General features: G+C 37.3%; 1 long non-coding RNA gene across 3 annotated transcripts in view; it reads right to left on the reverse strand.

Moving 5' to 3' along the window:
- The window catches only part of LOC103463450 (uncharacterized), a 45,775-nt gene extending 23,588 nt beyond the window's left edge, over positions 1 to 22,187 (reverse strand). For 2 of the 3 annotated variants that reach the window (XR_014087263.1, XR_014087262.1), the window contains exons 1-3: positions 20,803 to 22,186; positions 19,295 to 19,374; positions 2,574 to 2,663 (exon numbers count right to left, since the gene is read on the reverse strand). This is a non-coding gene — a long non-coding RNA (uncharacterized LOC103463450). Of the gene's footprint in view, positions 1 to 2,573; positions 2,664 to 19,294; positions 19,375 to 20,802 lie in introns of all 3 variants that reach the window. The other variant, XR_014087264.1, reaches the window with a different exon arrangement.
- Between the last annotated feature and the right edge of the window lie 268 nt (positions 22,188 to 22,455).

Raw genomic sequence — 22,455 nt, forward strand, 5'->3', positions numbered from 1 at the left:
CTTTTCTTCATTAGAAGATAACTGGAGCTTACATTCGTAATGCAATGCTGAAAAGAGCAAACCAAAATGTACTGTTGCGTACAAACTATTCCTGTCCTCTCTGTTGTGATAATATTGAAGACACTGGGTTGTACTCTTTTTCCACTTTAGACACAAATTAATTATGATACGCCTTCACCCTCACAGCTTAAATAACACATTGTAGGTTTGTTTTATCCCTATGTGGCACAGCCACGAAAGAGCACGACAACAGCGGGATCCATTTAAAACATCCAGATTAAATACTAAACAGATTTTCTGGGCACATTATAACGGCTCTGTGATTCCAGTGACTTGCAGTGGAATTTGCGGGTTCGGGAATAATGAACTGCCCAATCTTTGTGTACACAAATGTATCTTTAATGAGTAGTGTCCCAGTTGTTCAATTCATTACAGAGGCTGTCTAACGCTTTCATCCTGTGCTCACCCATGTATGGCCTCAAACCGTGTGTGTCACAGAAGTTGCTTTGTGTGACTCCCTGTGTGCGCAAGAGGAAATAGGGAAGGGTTAGTTTTAAGTATGAACACATTTGTATTAAATATTTCTGCCCTTCTAGCTTGAGAAGCCAGCCTTAATTAGCACTGTCTGCCCGAGTCAATGCCATGCACGCCTGCCCACAAATAGGCAACAACAGCATGAAGCAAGAAAGAGCCTTTTCACCTTAAAGCAACATTTTCTTTCCCATGTGCAATTTTAGTAAGGGCTCACAGGCAAAAGCATCCCTTGATTCCTTTCCTTTGGAAGATGGTGACTTCCAGCCGCTGCACTTCAGACACAAGCTTGAAAAAGAAAAAATCCTTAACTTTTAGGCTTTCTGGTAAATGGCTCTTGTTCTCAGTTTTTTGTCCCTTTTTAGGTGGACGCTGAGTAAACTAGTTAGGAATTAAGATTGAGAGTTTTCATGGAATGCACTTCTTTATAATACATCCAATGAGCACCTCTGAGGGATCAAGTTCAAGCTTATCTGGCTGCTTTGATTGAGATTTTATGTGTTGGCAACTTTTTCTATCTACTCACTCCTAACACTTAAAACTGTTGACTCAATGGGAAATCTTTGAAGAGGAACTGCTGTGACCCTAATTAAACATATGGAAAAACTGGGCACCCACGCACGCACACACACACACACACACACACCCGCACACCCCCGCACGCACACACACACACACACACACACAGCTTGAATGTAAAGCAGGCCTATAAAAATATTCCATACATTTTCTGTGGCCAAAGCCGACCTCAGAATGTTAAGAATTTCATTTGATGTTTCAATAAAGTTGTAACACGGCCCCTCCTGCTGCTAAGACATCTTTTTAGTGTCTCACTATTGTCTATCCTCAGTCATAGTGTTTAGAGAATCGATATTGATCCAGTTGTAGTCAAGAAAAATGAAACAAAATGATTATGATAATTATCTTAATCTAGTCATCTGACATACTTTCAACCAAGCCAAACAAGTTATGCATCACAAATTAAAGAGGACCCTATGATATTTGTATTGTGTTGTGAAAAATGAATGAGCACCACTTATAGTTTTGTGGAAGATTTATTTTCTGAAAAGCTTTGACCTGCCGAAAGTTATTTTAGCCGAAGATGATTTTTCTTGAATAACTGTAACACTGGAATATAAAACCAATCATTTTTCCTGGGCACTAATTAATTGTGCATTTTGGGAGCAGAGGCAACGTTTTGCATGTGTGCGTGTTTTTTGTTTCTAAACAAAGATAAGTTGCCCAGGAAATTAACATTTTAACCTGTGCCACAACTTCTTGTGATGGCAATTAGCGTGGTTAGCATTGCTAACTCTAAACATCTGTCTACATTTATAGTTCCTAAAGAACTGAGACTTTCCAAATGTAGAACATTTAGTGACAGACCGGAGATTAAAATGTCAAAAGGATAAAGCTTAGCAACATTGCTGTAATAGGTTTCAGTCTTTCTGTTGTCTGCAATTTTATTGCTCTCCTGACTGAAGTTGGACATGCACCATTAGAAAACATGGTTTCTAGTTTCTTACATGTTCTTTTTTTTGTTTTTGCTTCTTTGATTTGCTTTTCAGACATTTCACTGATATTTTAATAACTTAAAATACCTCATACAGAATCTATAACAGTGTAATACAAGGCAAAGTGAATAACATTTGTCAAGTCAGTATATGTGGTATGGTGTGATAGTTTTTATAGTTTATTTTAGAATTGTATTCACAAGGCTGTTTTGAAGGAAAAGATCACATGCACTTTCTTTGTGGTCCATACGAATAGCAGATACATCAAACCAATAAACCAATACCTCAAACAGAACTCTGTCTCTGTCAAACTGCTCCTAAAAAAGTTTTTATGGAAAAGATCTGGAGTGCAGACTGAGTAAAGCTGGGCAAAGAGTGAAGAAATATGACACTTTTATACTTTTGATAAGCAACGTATGATTCTGAGCATAAAATAGAGTTAGTGATGCCACTGGTCTGCAAGCTCAGCACCAAGAGCCACTGATGCCGTATTATTAGTGTGCAAGATGGAGTTAGTTCAGTCATCACCCAGTGTGAGGTGGCGGCTGTCTTTGCTCGTCTGGTTTCTCCCCTGCTCCTCTCTCACTGCATTACCAGCGGGGAGTCGCCTCCCAAAGCCTGAAAAAGACACACTCCATTAATTCTACTGCAGGACCCAGACACAGCTCAGATGTGCGATAAAAAGGAAAGGGGAAAAAAAGGAGATAGAACATCCAGCTCAACTAAAATTCACTGAACAGCACTTTTGTAAAAAAAGAAAAAAAGAAAATAATGTTTTTACATATTCTATATGTTTGTGTTGAAGCACACATTATTAAACATGTATGCAGCAAGGAATGTCTTTCAATCTTTTTGTAAACTGAATTTTGAAAAGACCCATAATTTAATATGAATTAATATTCTTAACTGGCAAAATTCAACAAAAGACGCATCACTGAATAACATTTATGAACATTTGAATCCAAATGTTTTGGCTATATATTTACCAAATAGTATATGGTGATAAAGCTGCTTCTTTAGTTTTGATGTTTGAGATTTAACCTCTAATACTGACAGATTGTTTGACACCGTCATGCGTAACATCATCTGCAATTTGTCACCTTTGCTGGTGAAGTATTTGCAATGCACTTGTAAAATATCATATAAAATACTTTTTTTTGTTTGTTTGTTTCTGTTGCACTCGATGTTGACAACAACTGCAGTTTTGTGCTCTGCAAAAAATATTCCTTTCTAATAAAAAATTTAAGTGAACTCTAAACTGTCCTTCCGGTGATTCATATACAAAATTTTCTCTGTAGGTTTTGGACTTTTGTTGCCATTCAAGAACACATTAATGACCAGAGGAGTGAGGTTATTGATTTATGCTTTTTCACAGGAGGTACAGGAGAGCAATCAGCCTCTTCCTCATAACATACGGTGCATCAAAATAATTGGCAGTGTCCAATTATCCTGTGATTCATGTTCAGGAGATCTGACAAGTCAAGTGAATCCAAACTTTTTAAATCAGGAAGCCTCAAATATGAATTATAGATGGCTGACTGAATAAAACCCAGCATTTGAGAAATTACACAAAAACAATCTAGCTACAGTGACACAAAATGTCAGTTATTTTTGCCTTTTTATATGCCTAAATGTTTCATATAAACATGTGTTGAACCACACAAAAAAAACTTGGCCAAAAAAATAATAGCTGTTTTAATAAGACAATTTTAAGACCAACAAAAAGTATTTATAAAGACCAAAACAATCTGACCCTATGTAAAAAAAAAAAATGAATAAAAAAAATCTAACAAATTGATTGTTCCTTAAACCTGACAACCCTTGACCTTGACTGCTGGCATTTAAGCTTTTCACCTATGTCAAGCAATTTTGGCCCACTCTCCTTTGCGTAATTATTTTAGTTAGCAAGCGTGAAGGGTTATGAAACAGCATCCTAATCAGATTTAAGTCCAGACTTTAACTTGGACACATAAACCATTTTCTATCCTCCCCTACTTTGGACCATTGTCCTGCTGCAAAAACAGACGCTCTTGATCTTAAAGTCAAAAACTGACAGCCAGATGAATCACTTAAAATTTTCTGATGAAGAGCAGAATTATTGGTTTCATCAATAATAGCAAGTCATCAAAATTCAAAAACAGCAAAGTAGCCCCAGACTATCATGTTTACCAGGAGGCAATTACTTCTTCATATCAGACCAGGTTGAGTTGGATTTCTTTTTCTTCTCTGAAAATATTAAATCACCAGTTGAAAACAGTTTACCAGTATTTCATATTGGTTGGAATAAAACTATTTAAAATTGATGCACACTGTGATTGCAGTTAATCATGATCAACTCCTTAGAGAATCTTGCTCCATCGTAAGGTAATTTTACACTAAGATAGATGTGTATATAATTTGTATTTTGTAGCCCACTCTCACTGATTAAGGTTTTTACCGTTGACTTCTGTCCAGGTCTTGCAGTTATGTTTCCGAATGCATGAAGTGTTTGGATTGATCAACCATAAAGTAATGAGGTCACATGAAAATGTCAGCATCAATTACTCATATTGCATGCACTAAAAAAACAGCATAAACAAATGTAAAAGAAAACGACTAACGGAATCAAGAACATTCTATGTCTGTTTCAGGTAGGTCGTCCTAATTATGAATCATATCATTTATGTATCCTAACATGAATTATTGTCACACAAATGTTTTCATATGGTGTAGAAATCCTACTTAAATTATTCAGACAAATAATATGTATATAATCAAATTGTCTGTAGCCCAGATGTAGTTCAGATGGACACTAAGTTATGGCAGGTGTAAAAGCCCATCTACATTCTACAAAGAAAGTTATACTTAGTTTGTAATTTGCCTCTCTTCAGCTATTAGCGTCATAGTTTCACTGTCTCTACACTCTTTATTGAGTGTATAGACGGCATATTTGTACTGGTTTTCAATTCTAGTCAGTACACTAATATGAACATATTGGCCAATGGAATGTGCAGAGTCCTGCCCTGAGGACACTGTAAACAATGTGCACAGCTGTCACACCCACCTATTTCCAGAGATGGACACTGAGAAAATTGGAATAAGTAACAAATGTCTAACATCAAGATCCCACATGAAAGATCAAGAACCATGCTCAAACACTTTATAGGGTAAGGACACAATGACAGGTCAAGCTTGAGACAGAGCATTTGAAAAGAAAATGTCTTCCAACCATGAAATGTCATTGCTGTCAATCACTAGGCAGATTTAAACTGGCATCAGAGACGGTACAGAGTGGCTTCTGTCAGTTAGGACATTTCATTGTTGCTTTTGAAACAGAAGGACCTTAATTCAAACAAATAAATACAAAACTATGCCTGGGAGTCTATAGTTTGATCAATGTATTCAAGCCCATGATCACATTGTCCATTTGATTCCAATCAGGGAAATGTGATTATTTCTGATAAAGCCAAGAAATACTAGTAGGTAATTTGCAGTGGTGGGAAGTAACGAAGTACAAGTACTTCGTTACTGTACTTAAGTACAATTTTCGTGTATCTGTGCTTTACTTAAGTAGATTTAATAATGTATACTTTCTACTTTTACTCCACTACATTTTACCGTAAGTATCTGTACTTTCTACTTCACTACATTTCTAAAAAACTGTCGCGTTACTCGTTACATCCAAGTCGCGTTGCTCTTTTTTTCCGTTAAAATGTGAAGTTCAGGGACTTAAGGTGGCGCCGTAAAATCCGAGCAATAACGTGACGTAGTGTCTGTTGTCATCCATCGGCTCCACCTTTACTCGCACGCGGAGCTCCAGACATGCGCAGTAGTTTCCTCTGAGGTGGGGGAAGATATCTGTCTAATCGTCAGTAATATAATAGCGCTGCATAAATCATAAGATATGGCGACAAGTAAAATCAGCAACGCTTCGCTTTCACAGTCGGTGGGGACTTCGTCCAACTTTTAGCGTCACTTTAAAAGGAAAGCTTAAAGAAAGGTAAGATCTGTGGACGTGAGGCTAACAAAGCATCAGGTCCACAGAGACACATGTTGCATCTGCGATGAAAAAAAGTTGTCACTCATGCACTGAATTATTGTGTGGAGGTGTTGACTGAGGCGTCGCAAATATGGGACAACGCTGTGATCAAAGTCTGCAATATAGTGGTATGACATTCAGGAACGATCCGATTCTTCTGGACGGATCTTTACTAAGTCCTAAGGACTGAAGCTTCACTGAGAGCCGTTCTTTGTTCTTGTGTACACTGCAGTAGACATATATATATATATATATATATATATATATATCTGTCTTCTGCAACATTGCTACAGGGATTCCGCAAGGAACCATCTTAGGTCCGGTCCTTTTTAGTTTGTATGTTAACAGTCTTCCTGACATTTGTCCTGACGTCAATTTGCAAATGTATGCTGATGACACCATTGTTTATACATCGGACAAAAGCGGTACTGTTGTCAGTGAAAAACTTCAGAGCAGTCTGCAGAGATTATCGACATGGCTAAAGGACTCTTGCTTAACTCTAAATACAAACAAAACAAAGTGCATTTGCTTTTCAATTAGGAAAACCACATTACAGCATTTGAAAATTCAGATCAATGGGGACCCTATTGAACAAGTATCACAAGAAAAATATTTAGGAATCATTCTAGATGCTCAGTTAACTTTCAAGAGCCATGTCGATAAGATCTGCAAAACTGTTGGATCAAATACAAATTGCTTTAAAATCATTAGACATTGTTTGACACTTCACTGTGCAGAGATGTTTATGAACTCACTGATCCTCTCACATTTTGCCTATGGAGCTACTGTCTGGTCTCAAACTAATCAAACTACTCTCAAACCTCTAGCAAGTCTTTATAATCGGGCCTTAAAGGTTTTATATCAAAAGCCAATTAGATTCCATCATTGTCGCATTTTGGCTAAATTTGGAATTTTGGATTTTACAAATTTCCTAAATTATAACGTTTTAAAACTGATTTTTAAGTGTTTAAATGGACTAGCACCAATACCATTAAGCGATTGCATACAGACATTGCAGGGCAATAGCAGATCTACCAGAGCAGCTTTGGATGGAAATTGTAAGGTTCCCTTTCGAAGAACCACTTTTGCTCAAAGTGCACTGTCTGTGAGAGGATCTGCAGCTTGGAACTCACTCCCTGTTCACTTAAAGTCTGTAACCAGTTTTAGTATGTTCAAAAATCAAACAAAACTCTGGTTATGCCAAAAACAGACCTGTACTCATTTTTAATTTTTTTTTTTACACTTTTCTGAATATATTATGTTGTGTTGTTTCAAATGATTTCACTTCAATTTTTAGAGTTATTATTTTTAGAAAAAGCCCATCTAGGGACAAGTGCTGCGAATTAGCTGTTGCTATTGCACCATGATGCTAACATGGGACTGCTGTTTTATTCAGTTTGTCTATGTAAATGTGTGTCTGTCCCTATCAAATAAACTTGGAAAAAAAAAAAAAAAAAAAAAAAAAAAAAAAAAATATATATATATATATTATATATATATATATATATATATATATATATAGACATTCATTTAATCGCTGAATAAGTAAAAGTTGAATGTATGAACACAGAGCATGCTCATTGCTCATTGATTGATTTCGTCTCCTGTCATGGTGGCAAACATTGCAGTGGGAGGGAGGATGAAAACAGTCACGGTGCTCATTCTGTTTAGTTACTTGTTGCGCCGTTGGACAGTGTTCATAGTTTAACTTTATTTACCGTTAATTGCGATGTTTCAGTTGTGGTTTCTGACATTGGCAATATGGGCAACCGCCCAGGGCTTATTTTTCTAGGGACAGCAGGAGACCTCTGCAGATTGTAGCACAGCGATGAAAGCAAAACAGAATGAAGTGAGTTTTAATTGATACTGGTTAAATATATTTCAGCTCTAAGTATTTAATATCTAGGTGTTTTTATGGGAATGTGGATCTTTTAGATCAATTTGAGAACCAATTTTGATAGGTAAACTTAATTTTATTATGTCATTTAGCGCGGGGCCCTGGTCTTGGTCTCGGGTTCGGTGGTCTTGACTACAACTCTGCTACATGGCTCCTTGGTTGCCTCCCCTCACCTTCTTTACATCCCCTTTCAGTTGGATTTCTTTCTAAATAAATGTGACTAATGAAGTTCATGTTATGTTAGGACAGGAGACAAAATGTTTCCATCCCTGAAATAATGATCCATAGAATCACATATCTAAGTCTAAACTGTTACAGAGAATAAACACGATTAGAACATGTTTAATCTGTGGCATTGTTCATTAAAATGACACATTTCTGATGTATTAAAATTAAATACGATCGGCACACTTAATGATATTAGTGATTAGGTAATGCATTCAGCAAGTACTTTTACTTTTAATACTTAAGTATTTTTAAAAGCCAGTACTTTTTTACTTTTACTTAAGTAAAATGTTAATGTGGTACTTTGACTTTTACTTGAGTACATTTTTGACTGTGTATTTGTACTTTTACTTAAGTACATTTTTTGAGTACTTTCTCCACCACTGGTAATTTGTGATACTTGTAAACTAGGCTAGTGAAAGCTCTAAGATGAACATGGTGGTATAAATTGAAATTAAGTTATACTCCTTAGAGTGTTTGTGACGCACACACACACACACACGCACACGCACACACACACACACGCACACAATTCTGAAAAAAACAGGCAAATAGTTAACCTTGTTGACTGAAAATGTTGGAGGTTTTTGGTTTTGATGGATTTAATAAATAGGTTATCATTTAGTCTCTGACCAGTGGATGCTTAATCTGAATCTAATCTAAGAAAAAAAAAACTGGCCAATTTCAGCTTCTGGTCAATCAACTAGAGCATCTCTAGCTTTCTAGTGTACGCAGTGAAAAAGTTTGTTACCTTGTTAGATATACTGTTGTACAAAAAATTGTAATGGTCTGAGTGACAGCTGTTCCTGCTGCCATACATCAGACAAGTGGCTAAACGTTACCAGCTACGTCAGAGCTTCAGATGGAGTACCACATCAAGGAAAAAATGCTAGTTGTATCAGATTTCTATTAATGCCAAAACCACTAAAGTGGATCATACCACTGTCTGATTGCAAGGGGAGGAGAGAGTTGATGTTAATCATTTGTTCTGTTTTCTTTTTCTTTGGAAACATAGTCCTGACCCAAAAATGATTTTTTTTTATAGGTCAATTATCATTACCTTTCTGACTAGTATTTTTCACTCAAGTCTAGCATTCAAGTTGTATTGTAAGTTTGCTGGTTGGTATTTCCTATTTTTTTGTGAAAACAATGATCTAATCAGCCACTAATTGAAGGGTAACCCCTCGCACCCCTCTGAAAGCTAAACCCCACCCCTCAAGTCAGAATCTTTATTTTATAAGTAGTGTATTTACGGTATACACTGTATAGTGTACTTGAAGCAGAAATCCCCACATATTTAAAAAAAAATTCAAAACAATTTCAAAAGATAGTTTTAAATCTCAAAATAGCAAATGCAACCGGCAGACCATAGCTCTTCAAGAAAGAGCTAAAATCACTGAATACATGTAGATTTCATTCACAGCACTTAATTGAGTTAGTCTCATAAAATCGTACTAAATTATACGAAATGTGAAATGTAATGTGTTGGATTGTGGGAAAGTGTAAAAACATTTGTATCTCAAAACACAGTTAAAGCCGTTTTCTTGCAGTGAATGTCAATTTCACTTGTCAAAAGACAGATACTTACATGCATAATTTGTTCTTCTCAGTCTCAAAACAGAATTTTATTTTAATTTTTTTGCAGCACATCATTTAAGTGAGATAAATGATTTAGGTGAGATAAAAGATAAACTATGAGCCAGAGAAGGAGAGGCTACATCAGCTTCTGCTTGGATGAGCATGTAGGGCACGGATGCACCACGCGCCCTGAGGTGAGTGTAGAAGGGCTTTTTTTCTTTTTTCTTTTTCTCTTTTTATATATACACGTCAAGCAAGCTTCACTGCTTTCTTGTGACACAGCTCCTGCCTCAGAGAAGAGTCGGGCCTTTTTTGAATTCTGAAAAAAAAAACGTGTATTGGTATAACTGATTAATTGTTTAAAATAAACATATTGGTAGTTTTTTGTATGTAGCATCAGTAGAAGTTTAATCGGTTTTGATTTGAAGCATTCAAAGCAAATATTTATTTATTTGCATTTGAGCTGTTTTGATAACGGGCTAGAGCCCATTATCTAGTCTTACTCATACTTTAAATGTTATTCCTACCTGATGGACATTCCTTTAATTTAAGAGAAACAATGGTTAATTTATTTTCTTCTTTAAAATGGGACATTTCCCTTCAAAAGTATTGATATTGCTCATTTCCGTGAGCGCTCCATTCCTGACAGACTGATGGCAGGCTTGGGAGAGATTCTTCTTCGGCAGGGTCAGTGCGTCTAGCTTGATGGTAAGGTGGATGGAGGTGAATGAAGAACAACACTGGAAGACAAACTGTTATAACCATCTAAAGAGACAGAGACAGAAATTCACCTTCCAGTAAAACAATGTACTACATAACAGCCAGGCTTCCAGTGAGATGTTTTCATGCCTCCATGTGTTAGAATCACCCCTTGACCTTACAGATTTAGATCCAATTGAGGATTTTTGGCGACACTGTAGAATTGCTTTTTGCATATGCTCCCCATCCAGTCTGACTGAGCTTGAGCTGTTTTGCTAAAGAGCTCCAAGAAGCATTTGCAACTATGTCAATCTGTAGATGTGCAAAGCTATTTTGAGACATATCCAAAAAGACTTGTAGCTGGGGCCTGAATTACACACACACACACTCGCATGCGCACGCACACACACACACACACACGCACACACCCCCACACACACACACACACACACACACACACACACACACACACATATATAAAATGGAATGCTATGTTTACCAAGACCAACAGTGCATGCTTTGCTTTGGTCTTTAGATGATTTCAAAAAGTCGAATAAATATTATTTTCAAATATGATGATAGTCCAGATTACAAGTCTGTCTGTTATTTTGCTTGCATGAAACTGAAAAGTTTGGGTAGCGATGCTTTAGGTGCCATGCATGGCGTGGTGTTTATGCAAATGTTTGGGTTGTCAGGAGACAGTGCTGAATTTAACATACTGAAAGAGATTTGGTTTACTCTGTTCTTGGGAATGTGACCTATCAAATCTTCTGATGGAAATGAGCAATCCAATCCTTATTCCTTGTTAGAAATCCTTGGTGAGATTAGATATATAATTTGAATATGAATAAGACTATCTGGGCTAATTATAACCCCTCATTCAGCTACTCAGTTTGCACAGAGCAGTAGCATTTGAAAAAAACGACTGGAAAAGAAGAAAAAGACAGATGATTGGAAGATGAGCGCAAAGAAGAGGATGGAAAGGAGGAGGAGGAGGGGGTCGCAGGAAAGAAATGATGAGGAAGAAGTCAAAAGATCAATCCCTAGTTTGGGATTATCTGTTCCCCGATAACATCCTCCACCCCACCCACTGCCATGAAGATATGCTCTCTTTCAGGGTAAATAATTCATTCACCTCAACATGCACACTTACACACATATACGCAAAAAGCACCTTCACTCATACCGCATCCCCCATGCAGATAATGCTGCTGGCCAAATTTATACCTAGCTTTATAGTTACAGTCTCCAAATGCGATTAGCGCTTATCTGAAGAGAGACCAAACTACCGTCATCATCGAGTTCATCGTCATATCCATATTCATGTCTTTTAAATCCCCTCTGGAGTAAAACTAAAGGGATTGTAGCACCTGAAAACACTTAGCTCTTAGTAGCGGTGGAATGATTGCAGATTCCTCTATTGAGGTCAGAGCTCAGCATAAAACATTTTCTAGAGTTTTATTCTTGCCAAGAAGCATTGTTTGGGGAAAAAGGTTGTGCAAACCAAACATTGTAAAAACATCTTTACCTTTAGCTAAGCAGCATACTTGATTCAAACTAGTTCACACTTTTCCACATCAAGATAATAGTATAGGCAACAATGTTTCTTCTTTAGAATCACAAATTCTAAAAAATTGACGTGGTGTCAAACTTTTTTTTTTTCTCATTTTAATAAGTTTAAAGAACACATCCATTATATGAAATTAAAACAAATATATTTATTTTTTTATTTGTGAACCTATTCAGTCATCCACATATGAGTTTGATATTGGAGGGTATTGCCTCTGCATCTTGTTTATGCATAAGCAATAATGCTTTAGAAAGTGGTATTTCTATTGTTGATCTGTTTGCTTTTTCATGTACTAAAGTTTGTATGATCACCTCCTGTGGTTCTTATCCAAGCATTTTGCCCAAAACCAGTCAGGGCTAATTTGAATCTCCAAGAGTGCTTGATCACAAAGCCTAAGCAATATAAGTTTTGTCCTGTGTAATGATGAAATGTACCTCCCATTAGGGCAGAGATCCATGTTCTGCCTAGATTTTTGTGACTGTGTTTGTTCATGGCAGGAGTGACGATAAGACTCCCAGTCAGAGGGTGGCACCAAAATGAAGGGTCAGACCATGAGCAGCAGAAAGAAAAAAAAACAACAAAAAACAACTCTGAAGCTTGTTGTACAGGCATGCAACAGGGTGAAATATGCCATTAACTACCCCTTAGAGGCTGTTAGTGTAGTGAACTTAAAGTATGTAGTGCAGTGGAAAGTGTAGATCTCGGAGGTTATTTTAGCTACAAATTGTGTAAACAAAAAAGGATCACGTTTTTTTTTATTTCAAGGACCAAGAAGCTCATGTACATGGACACAGAAAGGCATGTCAAGCCCTTAGGGTGACTTATATGTCCAAAAATAACTCAAGGACAAGAACTTTGAAAACAACTGTATACTGCATTTCAGTTTATTAAAGGTAGTAGTACCCTTCAGGAAGTCATCTGATCATGGTAAGTAGAAAGCCAAATTTATTCAAAACACAACTAGAAACATTCAAATGTTAGAAGATGGAAAACACTCTGAGTGAAATGCTAGATTAAAATATTGTCTAAAAGATGAATTGCAATGCTGCACTACAGGGATGATTAGGCTATGAAAATAGTTATTGTACGTGGGAGGACGAAGAAACGAAAGAAAGATGTTACAGCAAAATAGGTCAAATATCTGCATTCACATTGGCAGACGTTAAACTGTGTACCTCTCTTTGTTTTGTCTTTTATGTAGCCTTGCATCGTACACCCACAGCTATTTTAAAGAAGTAAGAGGGGTGATTTAATTGGCTATTATTTATTGGTAAAATAAATGATGGCAACACCATAATACTGGGGTGATTATTTAGATTTTTGTTGTTTCTGTCTGCCTTATTTCTTGCTCCCATTGATTCGTCATCATGCTTAACCTACTGGTTAAGCATGATGACGAAAGCAGAATGTCCAGAATGCAACCAAACTCCATTGCTGCTGTCTCCACACCTGTTACTAGACTGTACATATTTTGTTGCTATATTAACCCTTTCAGTTTTCCCGTTATTTTAGTATTTTTTGAAATAATTATTATTGTCCCACTGTGCTATAGAAATGTTGTGTCTACCTCAAGTTGGTTGTTGATCTCTTCTTTGACACATTTCCTTTATGATCTCACAGATAAATCCTCTAGTGACCTGCCAACAACTGAAATACGCTGTCTTGACGGTAACTATTGGCCTCCTGAAGATGACGCTTCAGCCATTACTTCCCTGTTTTCTGTTTTTGTCAGCACCCACCTGCCCGATTCCCTCTGATGATCAGCAAGCCAGAGGTCTCAACAGTAAACCTTTGAGAAAAAAAAAGTGTTAAAACTCCAGTAAATAATAATGCTCTTTTAAATTACAATTATTTACCAATTTAACCTTCCTCTTTTTTTTTCTTTATCTTTTGTGCAATTTCCAATTCCATTTTTCAGCACTTTGCTTATAACGGTTGTTTGTCAACCTGAACAAAGTCAAATGATGACTTTAGACAACTTCCATTTATCACATCATTGTGTTTTCAGTTATTTGAATTACTTAGATGATTAAATTTGAAGGAAAATAATATGGTGCTTTGTTTCTGATCCAAAACCACAAAATGAAATATGTGGTGAACTTGCAGCTTTGCCTTTTCTTACGTTTTTACTCATCCTCCTTCATCTGTCATTGTAACTAATGCATTTTGAGATACAAAATAGAAGACCTGAAGCCTGTGTCGTGGCTTCAGGTCTTCTATACTACTGTAACGAATGTTTCCCATCATCAACCACATAGACCTACCCTCAAAACCACGGCCTCAACGGTTTTTTACCGCTTCCACCTCCTTCTTTGCTGTGTGTGTGCGCGCGCGCAAGAACTGCATGCAGCATGCAGCTGCTGAAAAAGCATCTGAAACCCTGATAGCATCATCACACAGGAAAGAAGCTAGAGAGCTAGACACTAGCTTGCGTTGCTAAATTTGGAGGAAAGGGGAGAAGTGGAGTTGAGTGCTGCATGAAATCTGTCTTATTGTGGAAAAGACAGATGTTCCGTGAGCATGGGAACCCATCAAACCTCTTCACTGTGGCTTTTTTTGTTGAGGGCAGGATCGCAACGTGTCCTTATCCAAAGTTTATCACTACTAATTAGCAACGATGGGTGTGTAATGTGTGTAACTGAATATACACACAAAGGCTTTATGGACGTATGAAAGGGCGGGTGAAAGACTCTGCTATGTAGACATGCATTCACTCCCAACGTTTAGACACTAAAAATAACATCTGGTGATGCATCTACCCCCTTTTTATGATTTATGGTTTATTTGTATTCGAAGCAGGTGTCTGAAGCAATGGCATATTTTAGTTTCTTGATTATTGGTATTTCAGTAAAAAAAAAAAAAAAGCAAGCATTCTTTTTTGTTTCAGTAGACATTTTAGTTGTTAATGACATAATATTCAGGAGGACCACACTGCACAAGAAATGATGCACCCTGAAGCAAGTGGTGTTTCTGTCTCCAAGAGCCAATGCTTTGTGTCAAATCAGAAGAGCTGACTCCCATCGAATGAGAGCATTTATGCTTTCATATGTCAATGCGGCAGCCCATTCTTTTACGTTTCAGGTTAAAGATATTATATAATTAGAATTTGTTGTTTGACACTGTACACACGTACTAGGACAAGATAATATATATGATAATAAATTATTCTCATTATTATGATTGTTTTAGGTAGATTTGTTTGCAGTGTGTTGTTCTCTTGTTTTTGAGCTAAATAAAAATGCAAAGTTTGATTAAATTATTGCACAAAAGTAAAACAATGCCTGCTTTCATAACAGAACAAATGCATAGAATTAGGCAGGTATAAGGCTCTCAAAAAACACTAAATGCAAAAGGACTTATCATAAATCACCTTCTTATTTGCCAAGTTAAGCTAAAATATGAGGCTGTAAATGTTAAAATATTATGAACAGCCAAAAGGACCCTTTACTAGTCGACATACACTACAAATACAGGCTGATGTGGAGCTATGAATTACATCACAATCTTTGCATTTAATACTTTTTACAGTTCCTTGCACACATGTTAGGGGGGGTGTATTATGCAAAACAACTTTTTTTTTAGCTTTATATAATGTTATAATGTTTTCTCTCATCAAAAGAAGATACCTAGAGTGTTGCTCTGATTCTATTATTGAGGAAAGCTTGAATCTCCTGTGGCAGCCATTCAGAGGTGCCTAAATGCTTGCTCCCACAAAGTGGTGCATATATCCTCATAGCTCCTCCTTGTAGCTGCAGTTTCAGCTGAGCTTCCGCCTCACAGAGCTCCCATTCCTTCCCTGCACAGCTCCACCAGACTAGCGGCAGCAGATCTGCGCATCTGCTGAACTTATTGCACGAACTACCTCTCAGTTCAACGCTTTGTGTTATTTACAAATTAGTTACATTCTGGGGTATTAAAGGGTGAATATTCATACAATGCACAGTTATGCATTAAAATTTGTGATTTCCATTAGACAAAAAAACAAAAGTACACATGTTGAAGAGCCTTTAAATGCCATGCATTACATTTTCATATTTATTTAGTGGGCCTCAAACAAATGTACCTTCTCCTCCTTCAGGGAGTCCTGATCACCTAAACTAGAAATACCACAATTGTTTAAGATTCAATTGAAAATGCATTCAATATGAAACTTAGCCAAGTGTATGCGATCCATAAAATAAATACAAGGAAGGGAAATATGTATATGGATAAACAATAGAGTACAGAACTATGCCAGTGTATTCCACCACATTTCCTTATAGCTAAGTAAAACACTTTCAACTTCTTTCAGTCTAGTTTTAAGGAGTCTCTTGAAAGCATGAGAAAGGAAAGTTTCTGAAATTTGAAGTTTTGCCTCTATAAAGAGAAAGTTCCTTCATCCTAACTTTTCAGTAATAATTCCCAAGGCAAGAGATGCATATCTTCTCATAATCTGGTTTACCAATCATCTAATCTAATGTGCTGTGAGTGAACTTTGTTCACACCCCAAATCTTCTATCCCTGTCCCCTCTCCCATGCTCCCCCTTCCCCTTCTCTCTGACTCCACTGCTTTCATCACTCCACATCCGCAGGGGAGATGTAAAGCTTTTGGAGTAAATCAAGGCTCTCTCCTTCATAAACGCCTGTGCAATTAACTTAGCTCTTTCTCCCTCTGATTTATGGCAACCATGTTGGGGACTGGAGTCGGTCACAGGCCCTCTGGGTTTCAAAAGTAAAGACTCATTGGCTAACTTCCCTCACACTCTTTCGGAAACACACACTTATGCACACGCATTCACACATGGAACCGCAAAAATTGCTCGCACATACGCAGACTCATTCACATCTGCTGCTCTGAAAAGAAAAATGATGAGTGAAAGGAATAAAAGGGCAATGAGCGAAACAATGCGTCCTAATGACAGAGGAGTTGTTGACTGGAAGCCGCTGCTTCAATTCATCTGACATCGTGTCTTGGAAGAAAAAAAACGTAATTCACAAAACACTCATGTAAGCTATAAACTGAATCCATCTACAGCACTTATGTAAAATAATAATAATAAAAAAACATTTTTTTATATCACAATATAAAACTCAGCATGATGTAATTATATATTTTTTTAAATGACGACAAATGTTCACATTTTAGGATCAATACTTTCAAAACACTCAGTGTCTAAATGTTATGAAAATGATAGCCAATACATCAAGTTTTTTTTAATTCTCATTGTGGTGCATGGAAATGTTATATTACTTCAACTGGTATCCCTTTCCTATTCCCTTGTGATTAATTTCACAAGACACGGAGACTAACTTAATGCACGTGATTTCATTCAAAATATCACAGTAGTTAAGAAAAGTAGGCATAAATGTGACGATGTCAACCGAAGTGAAAGAGACACTCAAATGTCTTACACGTGTTGCACAACTCTGCATGCTGAGTGGAGAACACCTGTAGTTTTGGTGGTTTTATTTCTTGAACTGGAACCAACTATATGGGTGTTTTGGACTTTGAAGTTTTCCATGGTATTATAACCCCTCTCTAAGCAAGTTCAGTAAGACTATTTGTAGGTATACGGGGGCGGGGGTTTTGCAGAAATGATTGCATTTCTTTTTTTACTGTAAGGTATAACCTCAGATGTTTCATCCACCAACAGTAGTACACTCTTCCTCTGATTGTTCATAACTATAAGTTACCTTTTATTGTAAAGAAAAAAATGTAGCAAATATTCATCATCCATTTTTATGTTATATAAAACTATCAATATGTTCAATGAAAACAAAATTGAGCAAAACATGACACTCTACTTGGTAATACGGAAACAAAATAGCCGAATGAGGCTGTGGGCAGTGGGATTAAGGTGAGCTTGTTGAGAAGACGGTGTTTCTGAAACAGCTTGTCTCACTTCTGAGAGAAGTACAGCAGAGTGTTGTGCTGAAGTGTACTTGAGCAAAATATTAACATATACCACACATTATGTCACTTAAAGTGTTGCAATAGATCTTTGACCGATTAAAGAGCTGCTTCTAAATGTGACTGAAAGCACCAGAGTTCATTATACACTCAGTTACTATTTGCCACATCATAGAATATATAATCACTCATACTTTCCATTTGACAATAGTTTGGTTTTATAAAATTTGTTATTTGAGCCCACATATCCTATTTTACTGTATTTTTTCATGTAACTAGTATAACTGCTTGTGCTTACTAGTTTAGTAAAAATAGAGGGGAGTGCAGACAGTGGCAGATTTCTGATTTTGTATGCTGCATTTCTTTTTTTTTTTGTTCAGATCCTTTGTGTTCTGTTTTTAGAGAAGCTTCTAAATTTAGCTCAGAAACGTCCGTGATTTTAATCATTTGTTCCCGAACTAGCCTGTAAAGATCAACTTTCACATCCTTCAAAGGCTTTGTACTTCAAATGCACCCACAAATCTCCCAGTTTGTCACATTGCGACTCCCAGAACGTCTCTGATTCTATTTGTGTCTCTATCTATTTACTTAAATGCATTTCAAATGTATTGGCTAAGGCCCCTCCCAAAACCAACCCACATTTCCAAAGCCTGCTGCGCCCCCGACACACACTCTTTCACACACTCTTACATACACACACACACACACACACAGATGCCCCTGAAAAATGCTGTGCCCTGCCCTTGTCTGGTATAGCAGCCTCACACACACTGGCTTCATTCTTCCATGCTATGGACCGAGAAGGCTGATGTGTCTGTGTATTACTGTGTGTTAGAGTGCATCGGTGCATACAGTGTAATGAGCATTGTGGGACGTCTGTTTGCGTGTGTGTGCATGTGGAGGGCAGTGGATTAAAGGAAGCAGTTGTGTGTTTCATGTTTTTCTAGTGATTACGCCGTTATAGCATTTGTGGTCAAGGCATAGACTGCAGATGGACTTCATCCAAGCAGAAGGCTAATGTGCACATAACTATTTGCATGTGACAGACGCAGACAGAGCATGTTGGGATGTGTGCAGGAGTATTCAGGCAGATGACCTTCTTCAACCACCTCTCATCTCCCGACCAATCCAGAACACCTCGATGTGCCCCTCCTCAAACTCTTCCACTCCATCTCACTGTGATCAGGCTTTTACACAATATTCCTAGTCAACCTGAAAGTTAAACACCCACCATTCCTGGATGTTAGGAGCACTACTTTGAAGTTCATGACAGGGTATTTCATTTATTTTCAGCCATGCTTTGAGCTATTTCCAGCTGAGTGTTTGGGGTCATAGTGGTGCATTAGGATTCAAGACATACTTCAAGACTTACACAAACCTGCTCTTCTGACACAGCTTAACCAATTGTGTTCCAAAAAGCTTTTTTTCATTCTTCTGTCTTTTGTGCGGTGCCTACAGAGAAACAACCAAGTAGCCATTTAACAATGTAGCCTTCTGTTGCATTGTGTTTACAGTTTTGTACTCTTACTAACAATTATTTTTGCTACATGTAACCACACTGACATCCAGTATTAAAATCATTGATCCCTCTGGGTTTCTTTGTCTGTAAAAGGCTGTTCCAGTAATCTTGAAGTAATCTTTAAAATCTACTTTTAGAAGTATTCTTGTTTTTCATTTCATTCTTGTTATTTTGCCCGTGGATCTCCAGCAGATTATTTGTTGGAATGTGTATGGCAGATAGATCGCTGTCTTTTTTATATAGCATTTAAAGAGTAAGCTTTTTAAACCACTGTCCTTGCTTATAACGATCTTCAGTAGAAATGTATGTTTTGTTTTTGTGTTTGCTTTTTTTGCTAAGGTGCACTAAATGTAGCAATGCTCCACAATGAAAGGAAAGAAAGGGAAAATCCAAAGCAGGATGCTTTTGCTACAGCAACAAGAGAAGTAGAAGAAAATATGCAATTTTCCAGCACTTTTTCAAAGATGTTTAAAAATCCTTAAGATAGTTTTTGCAGTACCTTAATTTAAGTGTTTTATTCATGAAAACCACATTTAATTTAAGTATATTCATGCCGTGGTGAAAAAATCTATTACATTTTAATTGTAAATATACATAAATATGACATATGACCCATTTCTGTTAAACTCCATCCAAACTGATAGTCAAGTGAGTTATGCTGAGTGTGTTGATCTTCATTAATTGAAACAAAAATGGATACACGAGAAATTTTTCTCACCTTAGGTCCTACATTTATACACTTGGAGCTATAATTTAATAATAATAATAATTTAAAAAAATGAATTAAAAACAAACAAAAAAAGAACAAGGACTAACAAACATGCCTGGACGCAGGCACAAGTTCACATTTCCACCACACACATTGAGGAGGATGGCATGGAAACTATAATCTCAAAATATAGTGATATAACTACTGCATTTTTTCAATGTGTGGGGACTGGTTTTACTAATTTTTTTTTTACATATTGTGATCAAGAATGGCAAAAATGTGCAGGATGTTGTAGCATAAAGATTACAAAACATAAAACAAGATGTTTAAAAAAAATAACAGATTAAAAAACAAAGTAAATGTTTTGTTTTCTTTACTTTTTCATGTGTTTGTTTGTTTGTTTTGGACTTTGTGTACTGTCATTCAAACTGTATTTTCCATGCCCTGTTTGCTTTACTTTCTTTAAAATGTAACAAAATGACTTTGCTCTGTGAATGGCAGGACTAGTGAAGGCATTTACATAACAAACTAAAATGTACCATGATGTGCCCTGACATGCTTAAACTCTAAACCTAAAGCTACCCTTGGCTTTCTCTTTTCTTCCACCACTTGGGCACTAAATCAGAGAGACAGAAACATAACAGCAGCTTACCTTGGTGTCAGCCCAAGGCACCAAGCGCTTTCTCCCCTCCCTACATCTTCACTTTGTAGCCCCTGCCAAACACTGTCACCCCAAATCTCCCACTAACCCGCCTCCTTATGGCAGCAGCGCTCACAAGGCGACCACAGTGGCATGGCGGAGCCACACGGCACCATCTGCTTCAGCAGGACACGTGGTGGAGGGAAAGGATGGGCTTCCTCCATGTGCACTATCCCCTCAACCTTCTTTATCCAAATCCTTTTCCTTGTTTGCCGCAGCTCCAAACCCCCCAGCCCCCTCCACTTTCTGCCCTCCCTCTAAAAAAAAAAAAAAAAAAAAAAAATCCTGCTGATAATTTTTAAGGAATGAAGAGTCCCTCTGTGGTTGGATTTATGAACTCTTGTTGTAGTCATAGCAACCAGCTGCAACTTGTATTTTAGGAGGGGAACAGGGCGGAGTGAAAGGGATTTTGGGTGGGGAGAGTGGTAGTGAAATCAATGTGTGTGTGCGTGCGTGCGTGCGTGCGTGCGCATGTGGGGGTGTGTGCGTGTGTGTGTGCGTGTGTTTTCATGGTGTTGGTAATGTTGTTGGGGGAGTCCTGAGGAGAAAGAAGAGGCATTGTTGTGTTGGCATTCAGTGTGTCAGCAAACCAGAGTAATTGCTTGGTCTTTATAAAAGGAGATGAGCTAAAAGCTTGAATGTGTGAGATGCATTTAAAAAAAAAAACATCTCATAATAGAGGATAAAGGGAATAAAACACTAGGTATTTATATTAACTGTTGAATATTAATTTAGCCTCTTTTAGAGAAAAATAATGAAAGGGTCAATTCAATATGCCTGCATGGAAGCATGGGGAGGCAAATGTTATTTCTAGCTGTCCCTTCACAATGCATTTTAGGTGCAATTAACTTTTTATGTTTACCTCGCTCTAGCACCTCCATATTGTTTGCCACGTGCAAATTCAAGAAACATTCTGTGTGTGATCTGTTTACTGTCTCGCTGGCTGTGTTTCTGCAGCTCACTCTGGGATGTATATATCTAGCTTTTAGCTTCTTATCAAGCTCTTGCAGCGTTCCCCGTAAAGCTCAAACTCAACCACTATACAGACATACTTGCTGTGAAAAAAGAGAGAACGAGTAGAGAAATAGGAAGGGAGGGAAAAAGAAAAAAAAAAACTCCTGACACCTCAGACTCCACTTCACAGCCAGTGAAGGAAGAAAGTGTGAGCAAGCCGCTAAGCCTTTCCTCCCCACAGCCGCCTGCAAGGTGAAGATATTGCTGCTCACATTTTGGACAGATGCGGAGATCCTTTTGCATTGTGTGTGTGCATATGTGTGTTTTACTTCAGATATTCAGCTGTAGCTGAGAATTTTATATCTTTATTGTATACGATTGTTTAATTCAGATAGTGTGGGTTTTTTTTTTTAGAATCAAAATATTCTAAACTAAATTTCGAATGTTTTGTTCCTCTTGAGTGAGATTTCAATTTGCACACCGTTGCAGGCAACTAAAAATTATGTCGACATTAAGGGAGAATTGGACACTTGCTGAGAACAATAGATGCTTGCTGAGGTCTATGTATCCCAAATGGCCAATTTTGAGAGCCTATAAATGGTTTTGTTATGCTCAAATTTCTAATTGCACAGCAGGACTGTTTGAGTGCAC

Source organism: Poecilia reticulata, chromosome 4 (assembly GCF_904066995.2).
Source record: "Poecilia reticulata chromosome 4, P_reticulata-male-v2, whole genome shotgun sequence".
NCBI classification, from domain to species: Eukaryota; Metazoa; Chordata; class Actinopteri; order Cyprinodontiformes; family Poeciliidae; genus Poecilia; species Poecilia reticulata.